General features: G+C 48.1%; 1 pseudogene; it reads right to left on the reverse strand.

The window, feature by feature from the left end:
* Positions 1 to 1,352: 1,352 nt before the first annotated feature.
* Positions 1,353 to 2,812, reverse strand: LOC104860426 (annotated as a pseudogene).
* Positions 2,813 to 5,697: the final 2,885 nt, after the last annotated feature.

The raw sequence follows: 5,697 nt of genomic DNA on the forward strand, positions 1-5,697 counted from the left end.
CAGGGAATTCACAGAACAAGACTGCAAACACATTGCTTATCTTATGCAGGAAATGTTCTATGGCCACCTTTTGTCATACCATTTGCCCCTGGGCTGGCTGTTAGCCAAGGTAGCAATTAGCATATGAAGAAGCACGTGGCCCATTATCCTGGAGTCACTTTAGTTTATTCAAGTCTTACCTGACCACAGTCACCTGTGTCTCCAGAATGCGGGCTTGGTGGGGAGATTGTCAGAGGCTCCTGAGCTGAGCTCCCTTGAGCCAGGGTGACCAAGACACCAATTCTGAGGAGACACATGTCCCCAGGCTTCGCACTCCGAGAAACGTGGGCCTTGGTGCAAATGTAGCAGGCTGTGCACCCTCCTCACCTGACCGGGCTCTACTGTAACCATGGCTGCTCTGATGCACAGCAGGAGGCCAAGCACAGCCAGACACCCATGCCATGGCGGGTGGTGGTACACAACTGCAATCCCAGCTGCTGGGGGCTTGGGGTGGGGAGGAGCTGAGGCAGGGGCATCCAACTTTGAGGCCAGCCTGTGAAATGGGGTGAGGCTCTCTCTCGTAATAAAGGGCTATGACACAGCTTAGTGGGAGACATGCCCATGGGTTTTATCCCCAGTGCTACAAAACAAAAGCCACGCCTCTCTTAAGGGAGAGTGGGTACCAGGCCCAGAAGCAGCCCTGACATGGGAGACTTGGACTGGAGTTAAGACTGGGGGAAGGACAAGGGGGCACCCATTTCAGCAAGAAGCAGGGTCTACAGCCCACACACTCCCACTTCTGACAGCTCCAGTGGCCCTGTGAAAATCATCTGAAGGGCTTTTTCTGCTGCCCAATGACAGTACACATTCCCAAGTGTTCCACACACGATTCTGCAGTATACCAGCATTGCAGGACTTGCTAAGGTGAAGGAGGACTAACATACATTCCACTGTCTGCCAGGCAAAGGCCACTCAGCTATGGAGGAGTTCAAGTGGCCACAGAGACAGAAGACAAGCTAAGGAGAAAACCCAGGAGAACATGGTCGGGGATAGGGACGCAAGGTTGGATTTCTGCTGGGAGCTAAAAATCCTATCACTAAAGTCCAAAGAAGTCAGTGGGAAAAACAAATGAAATAAGATGCAAGTTGTGCTGGCACTAGGTATTTCAAAAGGAAAAAGGATACATACCACTGCAGTGACCTGCAACGCCATGGTGAACCAGAGTCAAGTTGCAAGAGCTAAGAGGCACTGGCTCCAGAGAGAACATAAAATGCACTGGGGCAGAACAACCACCAGCCAGTAGACTTGTGCCAACAAAGCAATGCATAACTCGGGAATAGGACTTGGTATGGCATTATTAAAATCATGGTGACCATGATCAGCCTGCCCTCAGCATTAGGGAAAGAATCAACCCAGTGATAGTAGAGGACAAATGGGGATGGAGTGGAGTGCATGTCAGTTTCCCACTGCTGTGCCAGTGGCAGCTCCTGCAACTCCTTGGCCAGTGTACTCTGCATGATGGCGGCCTGTGACACGGAGCAGTGCAGGTTCTTGAACATCTTGATGGGGTTTCAGGAACATGTTCTGCTTCATGTGGCTCCTTAGGAACGAGGGCTCCCCCTCCAGCAAGCACCTCGATCTCCAGGTCCTCATCTTTCCCATCATTCACCTTTGGGAGGATGCTTGCTTCCTTGTTGAAGTCTTGAAACTGCTCTTCAGAGAGCACGGTGGCCACAATCACCTGCTTGATCAAATTTTTGGGGTCAGAGATGCACCTGAGGTGCTTGCGCTCCAGGGTGTCATCCTCTTCCTGTGGGGGCACTGATGAGTGACAGATGGCTGGGTCTGTGTGGGTTCCGTGGGGAGGCCTTCTCACAGACTGCCCCGACCAGGTTGCTCTGAAGAGAATCTGAACCCAAATCGGCGGCAGTCTCCTGATCTATGTCCTTCGTGCTCAGGTTGGTCTTAGACCTGGTGAAGGATAGTACTTTGACCTTGACCCGCTGGCCTTTGCTCAAGACGTCTGCCACACTGGTCACATGGCCCCCATGCCACAGTTCAGAGATGTGCACCAGGCCTTCTCACTGCTTCCTCAGCCCCCAGAGGTGCACCCAACTGCAGGATGCTAGTGACCTTTCCTGTGTAGATGCGCCCAAGGGCTGGCTCCTTGGGTGGTGGGTGGCCCACGTGCTTGTCCCACCACCCGGCCAGGCTCCTCTCCCCACACGTGTCCCTGTGGTCCTCGCAGCTCTGCGAGGTGTGCGTGCCTGCCTGCGTGCATACATGCCTGTGTGGGGGTGCTCGGGTTTGTGCTACTGGACCGCTGTCTGGACCTGCTTTTTATTCCTCTGCTGGGTCCAGGAATGAGACCGCCAAGGGCAGGACTGGTGTCTGCACCTGTGGACGCTGTCTCCGTCACACTCTCTCTCTGGGTCCTAATCCCTGTTCCGGTCCTGGTGTCAGCTCCGGCTCTGCCTTTTGTTTTTCTCCCTGTTCCAGTGCTCAGAATCTCTCTGCCCCTCCTGTTCTGCTGTGGGGCTGGGCATCACAGCCCCCTGATATTTCAGGATGCCCAAAGGGACCTTCATGTCGTCTTCATCCAGCATGGTCCAGATGGTGGGGTTGCTGGGCTGGCAGAAGCCCGGGTATGGCTCCTGCAGCTTCTTCTTGGGATGCCGCTTAACGTCCGGCTGTTTGCTGGTGGATGGCTTTGGCTGGCGGCCGCATGGTCTGGATGAAGGCCAGCAGGTTTCTGACCTGTTGGAGAGTCTATGAATTCTGCACCATTTTTGACCAGGGAAGCCTTAAAAGTATCGCAGGTGGTATTTTTCTCAGCAAGGCTGGAAGACAAAATCAGCCAGTGTTGTGGTACAGCAAGAGCACCACAGTGCTATAGCCAAGTTTTGGTGAGCCAGTATGGTGAGCCTTGACATAGGCCTAGCCATGATTGAACTTTGAGTCACCTCTCCTGCACGGATGTGCTGTCGCCAATGGCAATGGGCGAGTTCAGCTAGTAGCAGATGTAGCCCATAATGGTTGTTGTTGTTTCCCTCTGGAATGTTTGACCGGTACTCTCGCTCCTGTGCAGCCCTCGCTCCCATGCAGCTCTCGCTCCCATGTAGCTGAAGAGTATAAGTGTTTACAGTTTTGGTTTCGGTTTTATCCTATATATACCCGACCCTGAAAAATAAACGGGGCCTTGCTATGAGAGAGCATGAGCCTGGAACTAAGTTCGTGAAACTGCTTTCCTGTTGTTCTTCCCTCGGGTTTGGGACCTCCTGGCAGGATTCTGACGTTGCGCCTCATGACAAGTGGCACCCAAACAGTGACCTGAGTAAGAAGGACATGGAGGCGAGTGCCCTGCCATCCAGGGCACTGCAACAAGAACCGTGACTGATCCTCGCGGCTCCTGCCGGTGAGAGACAGGGGAAGATAGTCCTGATCATGGCAGTAGAGGGAAATGTTGTAGAAGAGGGTGCCGCCAATGAGAGACAGGAGACAATAGTCCTGATCACGGCAATAAAGAAAGTACCTGCCGGTGAGAGACAGAGGACGCTAGTCCTGTTCACAGCAGTAGAAGTAAGGGCCACTGGTGAGAGACAGGGGACATCAGTCCTGATCACTGCAGTGGTAACAAGGGGTGTAAGCCCTCAAATTCTTAGTTAAAGTATGGGTCAAATGGAATCTAGAGGTGTTATGTAGGCAACTCTATATAAAAGTTGCTAAAAGTACAAGGCATTAAAGTTAAGAAGGCTCAATTGGAAGCATTTGTGAAGTTTGTCCATGGCTATGTGATGAGGCAGAAATAAACGCTGAAGTATGGGAGAGAGTTGGAAAACAGTTGAATAAAGCCCTTATCACTGAGCCTGATCGTTTTCTAGAAAATACCTTTTCTTACTGGGCTTTGTTAAACGCAGCTCTCAGGACCCCAACCAAAAAGGAAATCTTGGAAGCCTCAGATGAGGTGCATGAAGGGTTAGAACAAATTAGAGAGGAGCTCTCTCAGACTTCAGAGCCCCCTGAATCTGGTCCAGAAAAAGGCGCTAGAGAATGTCCTTTTTCACCTGAGCCCCTCGAGCCTCCATATTCCAGAGGACCTCCTGCAGCGCTATATCCTAGTTTTGAGGCTTTTCAAAAGTTATATCCCAGTCGTGAGGCTTTTCAACAAAAAATTGAGCATCCACCGCCTTCTGCGCCGACCCCCACTCAGAGGGAGGCCAACCTGGCTCAGCTGCGCACTATTAATCAGGAGCTCAGTGAGGAACTTCATCTGAGGCAACAGATTTCATGCCTCTCAAGCAGACTTGTGTCTCTTCATGCCTCAGAGGCCAGGCCTACCAATGAGCCTAATGGTACAGACCCCACAACAACTGAAGGGTCTCAAGGCATAGTATCTCCTTTATAAGAGGCTCTCAAACATGCTGCAGCACAAGGGGAGGAAGTCTTTAGACTATTCCCCGTTGTTCAAGTAGAGGGACCCCAAGGGCCGATTAGAGAGCATCACCCTCTTGAGTTTAAATTGGTGAAAGAATTAAAGACTGCTGTAAATCAGTATGGCACTGCAGCCACCTTCACTTGTGCTATCCTGGACTCCATTACTGGATCCTGGCTAACACCAAGTGATTGGATTGCAGTTTGCCATGCAGTTCTTTGGGGAAGGGGTTTCGCTTTTGTTTTTCCACAGGATGCTGATCAACCGTGGTGGATCCTGGAGCGTTTCGTCATTACAGACTCTGTTAATCCCTTAAAGATAAAGATTGTGAAGGCTCCTCCTAAGAGCTAATTCTTCCTGCTTGTCCATCTTATGTGCTTTTCATACTGTGCCTATCATAGTAAATGATTATTTTTTACATCCACAAATAGAAGGTTAATAGTAAATGAGATAGAAAAATATTAGGAAAGCTATAAGTAAGAGTTATACTTTTGCACCTTGTTAAAAACAGCTAAAGAAAGATATGCAAGACCAGAAGGCCTAAGTATATAGAGAAGGTGTGTGGAAATCATATAAAAAGGTTTACATTTACAGTCAAGAACAGTATTCATTCCTTTAACCCTAATTCTACAAGAGATCTCTGTTAATTTTGATCTGCAAAAATTTTGACTAGTCATAACAAAAAGATTTTATAATTCCGTTGGCCAAAACCATCTAAAATTGTCTTATATGTTTGTCTGTCTTAAGTGTTATATGTTTGTCTGTCTTAAATGTTCAAAGATGTTTGTATGTTCTTGATCAAAATGACGTCAAACCTTTAAGTTGGGATATGCTCCTGTTGGTAAATAAAGAAGCAGCTGCTCAGAAAATTTATTCTGATCTTTGTTCACTAATGGGAGCCACCAAAATAATTTTCTTAGCCTTATAAAAAGATATGCCTTGTTAAATATGTTGTTAAACGTGTCTACATTGGTTATCAAAGGTCTGAATTATAAATATGTCATTGTAACATGTTTCTGATGGTTATCTTCAAAATGTACTGTTTTCTGTTTAAAAAAAAAAAGAAGATCCTGTTGATATAAAGCTACATTACAGGACATAAGAATTCATATAATTGTAATAATTATTATTGCTATTTTTCTGGTATACAAAATGCATTTATATTGTTTGATCATGCAGGTTTTTCAGCATTATAATGTTTGCTCCTGTATTAGTGATCATTGTAGTTTTGATGGTTCTTTGTATTTGTGGTTGTTGTATGTGTCGCAGGATGACTGGAGTGTGTC

This window comes from Fukomys damarensis, unplaced genomic scaffold (assembly GCF_012274545.1).
Source record: "Fukomys damarensis isolate Sample0158 unplaced genomic scaffold, DMR_v1.0_HiC HiC_scaffold_68627, whole genome shotgun sequence".
Classification (NCBI taxonomy): Eukaryota; Metazoa; Chordata; class Mammalia; order Rodentia; family Bathyergidae; genus Fukomys; species Fukomys damarensis.